The 15,940-nt window shown below is 34.2% G+C and overlaps 1 protein-coding gene across 5 annotated transcripts in view; it reads right to left on the bottom strand.

The window, feature by feature from the left end:
* Positions 1–15,940, bottom strand: part of Fer (FER tyrosine kinase) — a 499,968-nt gene that overhangs the window by 36,525 nt on the left and 447,503 nt on the right. The window lies entirely within an intron of this gene.

The following is a 15,940-nucleotide window of genomic DNA, read 5'->3' as shown; positions in this document are numbered from 1 at the left end:
TTGTAGATTACTGCAGCCATGTTCTATTTTTGTGCAGAGCCAGGATGAGAGACTTGGGGAGGATGGGTTGGAGCTTTTCACAGATTCTAGTCTGTGACTCTGCATTCATAATTTTGACCTCCAAATGTCACTAACGTATGTTTCCAAGTAAATGTACTTCCTTTTGGCACCTGTCTATCTCAGCCATAATCCCCGAATCTCATTTTGGGAAACAGTATTTTATTGACACTGTTTATAGAATCCCTCTAGCATTGACTGTACCACACGTTCCACATTTATACAGTTTTTGACAGTTTTGTCCTATTGCCTTAAAAGTTAATTTTTTAATTTTCTTGACATGTATTGTCTCCCTAATAAGGTTTAGGCTCATTAAAGAGGAGAACTATTGTGTATTACCATTAACATGCATGCATGTATTCATTTATTCATTCATTCAATAATAGAATGAGGGGCTGGGGAGATAGCTCAGTCGGTAGAGTGCTTGCCTTGTAAGCACAAGGCCCTGGGTTCGATCCCCAGCACCCCAAAAAAAAAAAAAAATAGAATGATCTCTGTTCCTAAGCACCAGTTGGTTACTGTGGGGATTGTAATGTATAATTAAAATATCAAGTAGAATATGTTATAAGTTAGTGTTAGAAAACCAAAAATGTAATGGTAGCAGAAAGAAGGTAAAGATCATTTCTGATTGGCAAATAACAGAAGAATCTATGAAGGGAAGAATAAGTTGAACCTCCTGAAGGAAGAGCAGGCTTTGAAAAACTGTTTACAAGGTTGAAAATAACATATGTGATTATTTTCACTATTAAAGCACCACATGTTTAGTATTAGGGGGAAAAAAAACCCTGAAAATACTGAAGAGGCCAAATGGGGCAAGAGAAATAGCCATTATCCAACTAGCCAGAGATAACAACTATTAATAATACCATGTTGAATATGCCTAAAGTTGTTTGTACTATAGTTAATTTAAAAAAATGTTTTAAAACTATCCTTTTCCTTTTACCCAGCATTGTATTAACTCATCTTTTCACAGTAATTATCACACAAAAGTTTTTTAATTACTTAATTTAAAATTATTTTAATGACACAATAATTATATTTAATGACTTTCTTGGCATTCATGGGCATATTAATATTTGTTTCAGATACTTTAGCTTTTAAGGATAGGCATGTTTTTAACTATGTGCAGAGGATCTGATATGACAGGGAAGGGAGGGACCAGGAAAGGAAGAATATTCTGAGCAGTGGGTACAACCTGAGCAATAGTGTGCAGATGGACAGTGAGGGGTGGGCTCAGGAACAGGGAGTACTTCTGTTTTTGAGGAGGATCAGCAGGCCTTACGCCGATGAAGACACTCAAGTCAGACTGGAGAGTTTTGAATGCTAGCTGTCATTGGAAGACAATGTTGAGCCACTAAAGACTTCCAAAGAGAGGTATTATGAAAGGAGCTGAGTAAATGGTGAAGCAAGAGTACATGGTGAACTGAAGGACCAAATAGAGGTCACTATTCTAGGAGATGAGTGCTCTTATGCAAAGCATTCTATCACTATTTTTTTTTCTATTTCATCCTGCATCACAGACACCTCTTCTTTATATAAAATACAGGCTATTTTTTAAAAAAGAGCATTCTTTTCTCTAAAATTAGTGCTTATTTCCCTTCTTCCTCTAGCTAAATCTTACTCATTCTTCAAAATCTCATTCACTGTATTACCACAGCACAACTTAACATGGATCTTGATGAATGATGATCACAGATCTACTGGTCTGTCTTAAATGTCAGTTCCTGAAGAATCAGAGTTTGGAAACTCAATTACAAGGTACATGCCACAGAGTAGTTCTCAATACATATTTGTTGAGAAAATGCATGAGGTTTCAAGTCTCCAGTATTCAAATGCCACTTATGTTTGGAAACTGAACTTATGCCAGACAAGTTCTGGGTAGGCAGACTAAAATCCACAATTTTAGAAATAATGAAATTCCATAAAAACAGTCACTAAGGAAAATAAGTCAATTATTTTTGGAAGCCTATTCTCACAATAGGAAATCCATCAAAGTTAACAGCACTAGAGCAGAGAGGCAGACTCATTAGGGAACTGTTTGAAAAGCTCAATATCAGAAAAAGAATATCTGAACTCATTGCTAGTGATCAAATAAAACCACTGGCAATGTACACTCCAGCAGAAAATTCCAATGAGATAAATGGTTTGCAAAAATTACAGTCCAGGCACGACAGATCAAGGGGAATAGAATTTAGAACAGTGGAAATTTTACAGCCTTCCCCTATTGCTGATCACAGCAGTAAATTGCATTTTAGGGTTTTCATACAAATAGTCACTAAGAAAATCTGTGTAAAACTGAACTGCTAGCAGATTTTAAAACACAACACTCTCTCAGAAGATAATAAAGACCTGAATCAATACAATTGTGTATCTATTTTCAATTGATTGAAAAACCATAGGTCCATAGTCCTGATTGGCTCATGCAGAGTAAGAGGCGACACCAAGCTTCATGATCATGTGACCAGTACAAATCCATGTAACTTAGCAGTTTTCAAAAAAGATTTTATTTCTCGGTTTAAAGGCCTGGGGAAAAACAATCAGCTGGCTCTCTGTTTAGTATAATTATTTACCTACCACATGTGTTCTGGCCCACCTTCTGAATTAAGTCTTTTCATTAGCATCTGAACATAAAATCTTTGGTCTTGAGCTTGTATTCACTTCCAATTATCACCCTATTTCTCTCTTCTGTTTCTACTACTTCACCTCCTTTCTTGGCCTACTACCATTCCTTTTGCCCCTGTCACTTTATTGAACATGCTCTTACCTCCTTGTGGCATGTGCTGTGCACTCTCTCAGCCTTATTCTTCTTAACCTTTCAAAAGCACTTGGCTCTGACCAATGCACCTTTGAAACTCTTCCTTTCACTTCTAAGACACCAGACCACTTTGACTATACCCTTTAGGTCTCTTCTGCTCACGAGTTCCTTGAACATGGATGCTTCTAAAGTTTGGTCCTAGTTGGTCTTTTCTTAGACCATAGGCTCTCTCTGGGTGACCACGTACCCATCTATGGCTCTATCATCCACACACTCATGACTCCTGGATCTGGATCTCTATGATTCTCTTTCTTCAGTCCACCATCACCTCTTACCTCTGGCTTGCCATTAGTGTTATATTTCTTCAGTCTGCTGTTTACACTGCAGAAATAGGGATATTTCTAGAATGCAACTCATTTTATAACCTTAAAAAATCCAGATTGTCCTTTAAAAAAAAGTTCCAATTTCTTAAAATAGCTTATAGGAATATTTATGGTTTGGATCTAGTTTAATTCTCCATAAAAAACAAACAAACAAACCTTTCTCCTATTCCATCCTCATTACAAATCCACTTAACTCCATTGTCAATGAGAACTCTTTTCCTCATTTTCACTTATAGGGATGGATTTTGCTTCCCCCTCACTTACCAAAAAGAAAGGGTTTATTTTCCTCTCTCATTTCTGATTCTGCCTTCACCAATAATAAAGCAGAAGAGACCAATCAATAAATTGGAACATGAAAATTGAGTCTTTCACCTTCTATACTATAACAACTAGCATGCATTTAAAATTCTTAGAGCTGGCAATATGTTTCAGCAGCAGGAAGATAACACAGCTGATTCTCTGAAGGCTTTTCCCCTGTTTCTTCAGTTTTCTGGTAAAGGTTCATAAATGTTATAGCTATCCCTGACACCTGTTGAGGAGTATAATGACAAAACATCTGTTACAGCAGTTTTCTGGTACCAATTTGGAGACTTCTTAGAACTAAGGACGTAGGGTGAACCCACCCCTAAAGGAGTATGTGACTTGTGCACTTTCCCTAAACATATGTATTAATTGAACTCTCGCTAGTTTCTGAAAAACTTAGAGATCCTTAAGCAAAGATGAGACAATGGTTAGGGAAAACATTTGTGGAAGGTCAGCAACAAAGATGACTCAGAAGAGTCTGCTCCCTCTGCCACTTGACTTTTTGTATTGTTTCCAGACAAAATGTACCTTACATTTTCGAGCCATTACCTTTAGTTTTTAAATGAGAAAACAGAAGCTTGGATAGTTAAAATGGCTTTCCCAAGGTGAGAGAAAGCATGTTGCTAAAGGCCAAAAACAAGGATTCTAGAGCGCCTGGGTTCAAATCAGACTCTGCCACTTACTACTAGAACATTGTTGGGCTTCATTTTCCTTGTCTGCAAAATGATAATAGTAATGTTACTTGCTTTATATAGTAAGGAGTCAGTAAAGTTTAGACCAGATCCTCACTGATGGTAAGCACCTCTATGTGTTACTATCGTGTTATGCAGTTAATAGGGGTTAGAATTAGAAGTAAATCCAGTGCTCCCTCCACTACTCTACCCTACATCTTTAAGCCAGATGCAATACACTATTTGGCTCGTAGCATACTTTTATTAAAAATACAGTCATAAGTCAAACTTTTTCCCCTTACTTTCAGAATGACTTCTTTTTGAAAAATAAGGCATATTTTTAATAAAAAATTAAGTAATAATAAAAACAAAGAAAAATATCAAATACTATCATTTGGAATATATCCCTAGGTGTACAGATAATGATAGTATAATAAAGTTTTTGATGAATATTCAAGTGGATGTCAATTTATTTACTATAAAATTCTGGTCTGATTGTTTGAGAAACAATATCAACACAGAATTTTGTTTGTTTCATGAGATCGTATAGAAAACTTCATGCTTATTTTCACTCTGTGGCTAATTAACAAATTTTCCAATTCTAAAGAATAAATTGTTTGAGTTTAGCTATATGTATAGTATCTTCCTTGAATTTTTGGTACTCTCACCTATATTTTGTTAGTCCATTGTTAGTCTGTGTCTAAAGACAACATAAATATTCTTCAAGCTCAATGCAGATTTCCCAAATTGCACTCTTTTTTTTTTTTTTTTTTTTGGTACTAGAACTTGAACCCAGTGGCAGTTTTCCACCTTTTTATTTTAAGAGAGGGTCTTGCTAATTTGCTTAGGGCCTTGCTAAATTACTAAGGCTGGTCTCAAACTTGCCTTCCTCCTGCCTCAGCCTCCTGAGTCCTTGGGATTACACTGCACTCAGCTCAAAACTACACATTCTTAATGGTTTATTTTAGAATGCAAATTTAATGAAGATGGTGGTAATAAGAAGGTAGTGAACAATGCTTCCTTGACACAGATCTAAAAATTCACTGGAAGGGCTTTGTCTTCCTGCACATAAGTGAATAGAAAACATAGTGATAAGTACAATACAGGCATACACATACAAATAATTTTAGTTAGATTATTTTACAAATGTTTGGAATTCAATATGAATGTTTTATATATTTTATACACAAAATATAAAATACAGACACGTTGACATTTTTTTCTTTTCTGACAGAAAGCATAGTTCAATCCTTTTGCAGAGGGCTGAATGAGTCCTAAACCTGATATTTATTAATGACTTATATCCTGTCTAATTCTAATGGACTCATGGTATTGGCAGTACCTCCAGCCTTATGTTACCTTTGTGAAAATTTTAAAAGGTGCACCCTGTGTTGGCAAATAAATTACCATACACCGCCTAGTGTAGGATACGACTACATGAGTGTGTGTGTGCATACACACACACATACACATATATATGTATATGACACACACACACACATACACACACACACACACACACACACACACACACACACTGGTAAATTAAAACGGATTTGAGATTTTTAAAAATCTAGATAATCTTAAGTGGAAGAAAAAAGAATTATATAGCAGCTTTATTATAGCTAGGCACCGGTTTTGATTCTACATCAAATGAAATGAAAGATCTTAACTGTTTTCAAGATCTAAAATTAAAAGACTCAGAACTGCTGCATAAACAAATAATAAGTCTTATATTGATCTTCCCAAAGAGCAAGAGGTACCACAATACACCATAATTCCATGAAGGTGCTAAAAATAATGCTTTCATGCTTTGCAAGCTAATTATGGGACAAAACTCAGAAACCCTTCTTTGAGTAGATGAAACATGTCTATTGGACTGTCTCTAAAATATCAGAAAGATGAATCCTTCTGAGCAGGGGGCGCTGTCAGATTATGCTTTGACAACAGCTCTGGTGACTTATCTTCCAGATGACTGTAGTTGTCATCATGATGGCACTAATCTACTTCTGAAGTTTCTTTACTGGAGTAATCTCTCCTGGAGTTAAGTTCTCAGTAATTTCTGCCACAGAAAATGCCTTAATTTAACACTGAAGCAAAAAAATGACCCATTAGCCAAAGCACAAGAAGAATCACACACCTGAGCATGGTTGATAACTTTGCATATTTTCTTCATCTTTGATCTTGAATAAATGTACTTTTATACCTTTTTCCCCCTTTTTACCAATTTGTAAATATCAGTAATCTATGTGTTTTATTATTAAGCATGTTTCTTGTTTTATGGTCTTTGGAGTGATAATTCAGTATACTGTTTGTAAAACAGAAAAACAAAATTTTCTTTGCACTAAAGTGATCTTGTCACCAATTCAATTTGACTTAATTTATCCTTACAATTCCAGTTCCTGAAGTGGTACATGAAAAATTACCCCAACACTCAAAAAAAGGAAAATAAAATTATTTTCTTAAAAAACCTGAAACTTCCATCAAAAAAGAATAGCACAGCAGGAAAGTATCATTCAGTGAATTAAAATAATTTTCCATTCAATGAGGCCATTTTAGACTATTTTTCCATCTTCAAAGGCAAAAGTATTACACAAAGATAAATTCTTCAAAATACTCCTCTATAATTCATTATTTTAGTGCCCATTCCTTCCTTTATACAAAATAGAAATTTTCTAAAATGTCATTTTGATTATCTTACAATTTGATTAACTTAGTTAAAATTAAATCAAAATGTTGGGTTGGGGTTGTGGCTTAGTGGTAGAGTTCTTGCCTAGCATGTGTGTGGCACTGGGTTCAATTCTTGACACCACATATAAATAAATAAATAATATAAAGGTCCATCAACAACTAAAAAAAAATTAAATCGTATACCGACTCAGAGTTGGGTGTGAGAAATTTGTAACGGGTTATATTTCAAGATCAAACATTTAAAATATTACAAATTTGTGACACTGTTCCAAAACAATATAGTAAAGGCACATGGGAAATTAATTTTCAATAATTTCTCAGGAAATTCATACTCCAGGAGAATACTAATGATGGGGAGAGGAGAGATCACTTTGAAGAGGTCAAGCTTCTGTGGCCTGAAAAGGGATAATTTACTGTTCTAAGAATCAGTGAGTAAACTTTGTTAGTTTTCTTCTTCCTGGTTAATTTAAGTTAGTACTTTATATTCTAGGGAAGTATCATAAAAGTCTGTTGGGGAGATGGATTACTAAACTGTCATACTTTTTTGTAATAATTAAATAACAAATTTATTGCAATGAATACCGTGATAAGGTAATAAGAAGGGTGACTAAAACTTGGTAGAGAAACAGCCTGCTAGGGAAATGAGTTCTCAGGGGAACCTGAGGAAGGAATTATGTGAGATGATGTAGAATTATAAAGGGGAAATAAGGTTTTTAAAGATAATGGGGCAAGAGAGGTATATGGAGAGAAGTGGGTTTGGAGGGAAGGAGGGATAAATCATAGGAAATGAGGCTCCAACTGATCAGATCTCTTAATCTTGGGACTTCATGTTCTCTGATGCTCATTCTAAGAGAAAGACTGGGCATTTGTCTCATGTCCCACATTTTTCTGTATCTTCTTTTCATTTCTATTACCACAGACTGTTTGAACCTGGAGGTAGTGGTGAGGGGAGGAGAAGAGCCATTTGGCTGAGCCCTTACATTAAAGAAATGCCTCAAATTTACACTTTTCTCATCATTTTTAAATGAAGTTACAGATACAATAACAGAGGTATTTATTTTGATAAGAGAATAAAAGGATATCATAATTTTTATCATCTGATTTTGCATTTTTTCTTTTTTTAAATATACCAGTGGGAGAAAAGTGACCAAAATAACTGTTTTGACCTTTCAGAGACCTTGAATGATCTTGGTTAAGTGATCATTGTTAGCAGTAGGTAGAACAGATATTGTTTGGTAATATTTTGCTCTAATTAATATAACTTACATTAAAATTCAGTTCTCTATAAGATCTCTGATCATCTTTTCTAATTTTCAACATCTGAGACATTCTTAACATTCACTGCTACTGTTACTTATAATCACAACAATCAAAGCATGTTGAAGATGATTCTCTTGCTCTGTGAGAATACATACACATAGTAAACCTTCATTTTGACTGTTTTGGCCAAGGATACAGGAGTTCTACATAAGGAAATTGTCCAAATAACTGAAGGTTAACACTTTGAGAAAAATATTTAAAGAGCTTTAAGACTTTTCATGAAGATATTAGGAAGGAAATTTAAAAAATTATTAGAGGTAAATGAGAACAAAGAAACATCATATCAAAATCTCTGGGACACTATGAAAGCAGTACTTAGAGGAAAATTTATTTCATGGAGCTTATTCAATAAAAGAAGAAAAAATCAACAAATAAACGACCTAACACTACAGCTCAAAGCCCTAGAAAAAGAAGAATAGACCAACACCAAAAGTAGTAGAAGACAGGAAATAGTTAAAATCAGAGCGGAAATCAACGAAATTGAAACAAAAGAAACAATACAAAAAATTGACAAAATAAATAGTTGGTTCTTTGAAAAAATAAAATTGATAAACCCTTAGCCACACTAACAAAGAGAAGACGAGAGAAAACCCAAATCACTAAAATTTGGAATGAACAAGGAAATATCTTATATTCTTAAACAGTGAAAATAAGGTCCCATTGTCCCAATGACTCAGGGAAATCATGAATAGCAATGACTAAACTTTGGTGTGAGAAAGTGATGCCTTTACAAAGACTTTAAAAGCAGGTTTCTTCTCACACACTATCTGCTACTTTAAGAATTTTGCTTCTTTCCTGTATAGCTTTGTTTTCAAGTCTTTTTCTTTTCTCCCTGGTCTGCACTCTTCTGCATGACCTTTTCTAATTTCCTGATTCAAGAATGTGAAAACCAAATTATGAGACTTATGCTTAAAGTAAAATAAAGAAGCTCCCAAAGACTTCTACATCTAAAGTGTCCATGATTCAATGCAAGTGATCTCATGGCATTTTTTAGGCATTAGAGATCTTTCATAGATTATTTCCCATTCTTAATTATTCTCTGCATAGTTGGAGTTGATGGATATGTGGCATTCCAGGTAAGTGAGATTTTTTGAAATCTATTTAGATTTCAAAACTTAAATATACCAAGTTAAGACAGAAGTCCCTGATGTATATGCTAACCATATACATGCAGAACATAAAAAAGTCATATCAAATACATAACTGAAGGACTGACATGTAATTCAAAACTAAATACATATTTAGTATGGATAAAGAAATTTAATCTTTTTGTCTCCTTACAAAAGTGATGGGTCATTAGAAAAATAAGGAAAAAAATTACTTGGAATTTGAAAAAATAACTCAATATTTTGATGTGTTTGATTAGTATTTTTCTCTCTTTAAGTATACCTACATATTCTTTTGGTATAGAATACACATATGCTTTTGGGTACACATACTTTAAAAAAAAGTGGTATCACATAGAATCTAAAATTTGGTTTTGCCTTTTTCTGCTAGGAACAAAGTATGAACATTTCTTTTGCCAACATCTTTTCTCACATCTCAGGATTTCTAATGGCAGCATTTTCATTCCATTAACAGACATACCCTAATTTACATAACTAAGACTTGATTGCTAGATATCTTATTATTCCAGGTTTTAATCCACCCCTTTTTTTTATATGAATAACACTGCAATGACATATATATATGGTCACATACATCTTTTTGCATGTCTGTCATTAGTGTCACAAAATATATTCCTATAGCCAAAATTAAGTAAATGCTAATTTGCATGTTTTTTGAGCCATGTAATGTTTTTCAAATACTGCCCAAAGAGATTGTATGATTTATACCCCCATCAGTGGCATATGCATGTCTGTTTTTCCATCTCCTCATATACACTGATTTATAATATTCTTTTTAATTCTTGCCAATAAAAAGAACTCATTTTTAGATTTTCTTTTATGACTACTGAATTTTAATTTTTTCAAATATGTTAATTTTTGTTATGTATATTAAAGTCAAATATTTTATAGGGGTTGTGAAATCTCTATGAACTACCTTTTAATCTCCTTTACCAATTATTGAATGGGTTGTTTACTTTTTACTTATTAATTTATAAGTAATCTTAATGAATGAAAACTGTCTTTTTCATATATATTGTATATTTCCTCAACATTTTTGTCTGAATTTATTTGTGGTGTGAAAATTTGTTATCTATTAATTGTTCCTCTGTCACATTAGTGAATCCTTTGATAAATTTTCTAAGGTTCTCTGCTTTTTCTGTTTTCTAAATCTCCTTTGGACTTCCTCCCAATCCATCAGTTCTGAGGTAATGATGCATACAACATGGTGGAATCAAGTCTTGCCAATGCTATACTTGCCATATGGACCAACATTTTAAACTCCATGGTTCATTCTGTCACTGCAGCATCTATGGCATGTGGATTTTTAAGTCATTTAAATCAATGTTGTCACTTTTGGGAAGGACTTTGTGGCTTTGGTGAGACAAATCGTAATTATATATCACATATGATGTTTTGTAAATCATAAGTACTTTACACATTAAATACATGGGTAAATATCACAAAATCATAATTTAGAAATTCTGACATAATGAAATGTTATTGCCTATAGAAAAAATTTAAAAAACAAAAAAACAGGCCAGCTAAACAATTACAATGAGAGAGGAAATGTGTGAATAAACATAACTATAGCCAGAAAGATTGGTAGTCAATACTATTACTTAAGTAACCTTTGAATACAGATATTTAATATCTTTAATGTTAGTTGGATTAGATCAGAGTATTTCTAATTATGTTTTTGAGGTGTGAAATTCCTAAACCTGACTCTCGACCACATTTCTAAGAAATATTTGACAATCAATAAGGAAAGCGTCAAAAACTAAACCTTTTTTGCTGTGAAATTCCACAATTGTATCAGTATTATTTCTCTGATGTTTAAAAGAGAAAACTATATTTTAAAATTTTTTAAGAATTTTATTGAGTAATCTTGGTATTTAGCTCTTACTAGTTACCTAGTATGTCATCTATACATAGCTTAAAAACAAAATATCCAAGATGTAAATCACCTTAGTTTCTCTATCTCTCTGTTATTTATATAAAGTTCTGGGAGATTATTGTTTTTTTTTTTTAAAAAACATAATAACATGCAGTTTATCTAGGCAGCCAAATAGCTTCAATATTCAGCCCATCTACTCGAGGCCTTAAAAAAAACCAAGTGGAAACACATTAGCATACATTTTCTGAGAAATGCAACATCAATGTGACAATAATAAAGTTCCAATAATAACACTCTATATGTGCATAGTCTCCCTTCAACAAATTTCAACCCTCCTGAATAATCTCAGAAAATGTTTTACCTCACTGAATAAAGATCTCCTAAAAAACATTCTTGGTTTTGAATGTTCGATGTTGCTAGCAATCAGGATGCCTCCCCATCTGCCTCCACAGAAAGATACCCGCTGATGCCAAGTAATGCAGAGTACAGATGAGTGATTTAAACAGGATGATGGCGGGGGGGGGGGGGCAGCAGGGAGAAGAAATTTCTTTACAACTCAAGCAAGAAAAAATTTGTAATGAAAACATAAAGCACTGAAGCAATTTGAAGGTAAAGTTAACTTCACAAAATGATATAATACAGTTTCTTTAAACATCCTGTTTTCTTCTTCTTGTCATTGTAAAGGTTTGCAAAGAGAATGTTTTTGCTATTTTTAAGTTCAGAAATTTCAAAGAGAGCATTTTCTTTGAGGAAAGTGTTGCTTTCCTCTGTTAAGCAAGCCCTGGTAAGGGTAACCTTGTTCTTTGGAACATACTGAGTAGAGTCAGTGATTTTATGCATGACAACCCTGAAATTATCAGAAAGTTTATAACCAAGGAAAATATGGAAGCTTTCTAGAGTTGAGTTTGCCACACATTAAATACATGCTTTTAACATGAACAAACAGTATAAGTTTAATTACATTCTCAATCAAAAAATAAATACATATGCCACAATGAAATCCATTATTCTGTATAAATAATAGTCATCAATAAAATTTTTTTTAAAATGAAACAATTCTGACCAGATTTTTTGAGCACCCTTGGGTGGAAGGGGACCAAACAAACAAAAAACAAAATAATAGGAGATAAGAAGCAGAAAAGAAGTGCTTGCTTCTTTCCAGCTTGAACGTTCGTTACTTTTAGAGGGGAAACTTACAATTAAATGCCAGATTTTTTCTCAGATCCTCTAATTTTCTTGACTTGGAATTAGAATCAATACAAAAGTTATTTGCATTTGTTCTCATCTCTCTTACATCTCCTACCTTGCGCTATGGGTCCAGAAACCACTGGATCCTAAGTACATCCAAACAACATTTGGTGGCATCTCTCTGGCCTTTAACTAACCCAAGAATGAAGGGAAATTGCATAGGTCCTTAAAGACTCTCTTCAGTGTTTGTTATTGGGTTTTTTTTTTTTTTTGATGATGACTGCCATACTAACTTCGGTGAGACGGTAACATTGTTTTTTGACTTGAATTTCCCTGAAGACTAATGAAATCAAGCATTTTTTCATAAATTTGTTGACCATTTGAACTTTTGAGATATGTTTATTTGTATCATTTGCTTTTTTTTTTTTTTCCGGTACCAGGGATTGAACCCAGGGGCACTTAGCCACAAACCCAGCCATTTTTATGTTTTATTTAGAGACAGGGTCTCACTAAGTTGCTTAGGGCCTCACAAAGCTGCTGAGGTTGGCTTTCAACTTGTGATTCTCCTTCCTCAATCTCCTGAGTCACTGGGATCACAGGTGTGCACATTGCACCTGGGTCCTTTGCTCATTTTTAATTGGATTACTTGTAGAGGTTTTTGTTATTGTGTTTTTGAAGTTATTTATATATTCTGGATGTGAATATTTAGTCAAGTAATACTTTGTGAAAATTTTTTCCCATTCTGTAAGTTGTCTCTTCACTGTTGTTTCCTTGGCTGTACAAAATTTTAGTTTGATATAATTCCAGTGTTGTGGCACCACTCACAGTAGTTAACATATGAAATTAACCTAGATGTATATAAATGAACAAATGAATAAAGAAAATGTGGTAAATATGCATAACTGAATATTATTCAGTCATAAAGAGAATGATATCCTATATTTGCAGCAAAATGGATGGAACTAGGGGATTTAAGTCAAATAGGTCAGACACAGAAAGATAAGTACCATATATTATTTCTCATATGTAGTTGTTTTTTTAAAAAAAGTTGATTTGAATGCAGAATACTGATTACCAGAGGCTGAGAAGGGTAGGGAAAGGAGGAATAGAGGGAGGTTGGATAACAGGTACCAAATTCAGTTAGATAGAAGTAATAAGGTCTGTATTCTGGAGCAAAGTGGGCTATTTCACAATAACCTATTATATATTTTATGAAGAACTAGAAGAGAGGTATCTGAAACACAAAGTAATGATGGAAATGTTAATTATTCTGATTTAATAAATACATATTATATATGTGATTTCAAAATATTACCCTGCACCTCTAAGTATGTATAATCGTGTGTCAAATAATTTAAAAAAAAAGTTTAAGGGAATGGAAATGTTAACTACCCTGATTTGACTATTATACACTGTATACATGCTCTGAATTATCACACTATACTCCATAAATTTGTAAAATTAAAATACAGAAGATTCATTCTGGTTATTCAGCAGCCAGAAGACCAAACCAAACAAAACCCTACAATGAATTCCATCTCTCGGTTTTTTCACTTTTTTAAAGATCTGAATGAAGGTGAGAAAGATTGCGTTGGTATAATCAGATTTAGTATGCCTCAGAATGGAAGGCTCTAAAAGAATCTAACCTTGTTTTTCTATAAGAAGACTTGGATCTCCAAGGAAGCCAGGATGCAATGTCTGGTAGAAGCACACAACCTGGTCCAGAATGCACATGTGATGACTAGTGGCGGGAACTTATTAAAAAACCCCACAGCCCTCAGACACAAAGAGTTACTTCAATACTCAATTTATAAATTATCAATATTTTAATACAGTTTAGTTCTATGACAGTGGCTATCAGTAAAAATGGAAAGAGGAAGACTGTTAGGACAAAAAGAGAAAAGACAGGATTTAGACTTGATGGAATCTCTGCCTCCAGTTACACAAAACACCTTTACCAGAAAAATGTTTTCAAATCAAGCTTATATGGTTGTTAAAGGCTTTGACATTTAAAGTGACAAATTTATTGAGATACAGCAATGAAAACAATAAAATCCTCTCTTCACAGAGCTTAAAAGTTAGAAGAGAAGGAGAAGCAAGATGGTGGTATAGAAGCAGGCTGCACATACCAGTTCCTTCACAGCTTAGAATTAAAACAGCTGGAGAATAGCTACTCAGAGATGTGGGTGAGAGTGTTGAGGTTCAATGTTGGATAGTCAGAACTTGGAGAGACTCAGAGACTTCAGTTACTAGAACACAGAGTGAGAAAGAGTTAATTCTGAACCTGCCAACATGGTTCCAGGGAAAGTCATGGGCGTGGTGGTGGGATCGCATAAAGGAAGAGAAAGAGGCATATTTTAATAAAATTGTTATAGAAGCAGTCAGAAGAGAAAGTCAGTCTGAATTTAGCTGAACCGGGTAATGCACAGTAGGCTGCTACATGAGAAGTACAACACTTTTCACAACTTACAGGTGAAGAAGAGTCATTTTTGCACCTTTTTTTGCCCCTGTAGATGCTGGCAAATGTTGCCACCTTGTAGTAAGCTATGTGAATAATTTACACAATGTGATTGTTGAGAGCTTGAAGCCAGCAAAACCAACCAGCAGGAAGAAATAGAGCCAGAGTGCTCTTCTACCAAGTGCCCAACCTACATCCACTAGAGAAGGTTCAGAAAAGGTTCAGACTGCTAGGTAGAGTACATACCAACAGCAGCCCCACAGTAATACCAACGGGGCCCACAGACTCTGAGGCCAGACATGAAGTTTCCAGAGCAGTGGAGGTCTGCACCAGGGGAGGGCTGGGTGGAGTCTTTGTGGTTAACCCCAGTCCAAGGTGACAGAAACTGTCACATTGGATTAAAAAAGAAGGCCCAACTATACATTGTTTCAAGAAAATACACCTCACTGCCAGAGATATTCATAGACTGAAAATGAAAGGATGGTTTATGATATTCCATGCAAATGGAATCCAAAAGTAAGCAGGAGTTGCTATTTGGATATCAGACAAAGCGAACTTCAAGTTAAAATTAAGTCAGAAGAGACCAAGGTCACTACACAGTGGTTAAAAAAAAAATCCAATAAGATATAACACTTCTTAATATTTATCCCCTGAACACTGATGCACTCAATTTCATAAAACAAACACTATTCAACATAGAATGACAGGCTCCAATACAATAATAGTGGGTGATTTCATATACCACTCTGATAGGCCATGCACACATAAAATTAAAGATATTACAGAGTTGAACTTTAGATCAAATGGACTTAACAGACAACTACAAAATATTTTGGCCAACAACTGCTGAATACACTTTATTTTCAGCTGCTCATGAAACTTTTTCTAAAATAGATCATGTATTAGGCCACAAAGTAAGTCTTAGAAAATAAATAGAGACAGAGACAGACAGAGACACATGGGGTGTGGGTGGAATTCCTTATATCTTATCAGATCACAATAGAATTAAACTTGAAATGAACAAGAAAATACAGCAACTATACAAACACCTGGAGATTGAACAGTATGCTTCTGAATGATGAATGAGTCATCAAAGCAATCAGGGGAGATA

The sequence above is a fragment of the Sciurus carolinensis genome, chromosome 6 (genome assembly GCF_902686445.1).
Source record: "Sciurus carolinensis chromosome 6, mSciCar1.2, whole genome shotgun sequence".
Classification (NCBI taxonomy): domain Eukaryota; kingdom Metazoa; phylum Chordata; class Mammalia; order Rodentia; family Sciuridae; genus Sciurus; species Sciurus carolinensis.
This window is presented reverse-complemented; position numbering and strand designations above follow the sequence as displayed.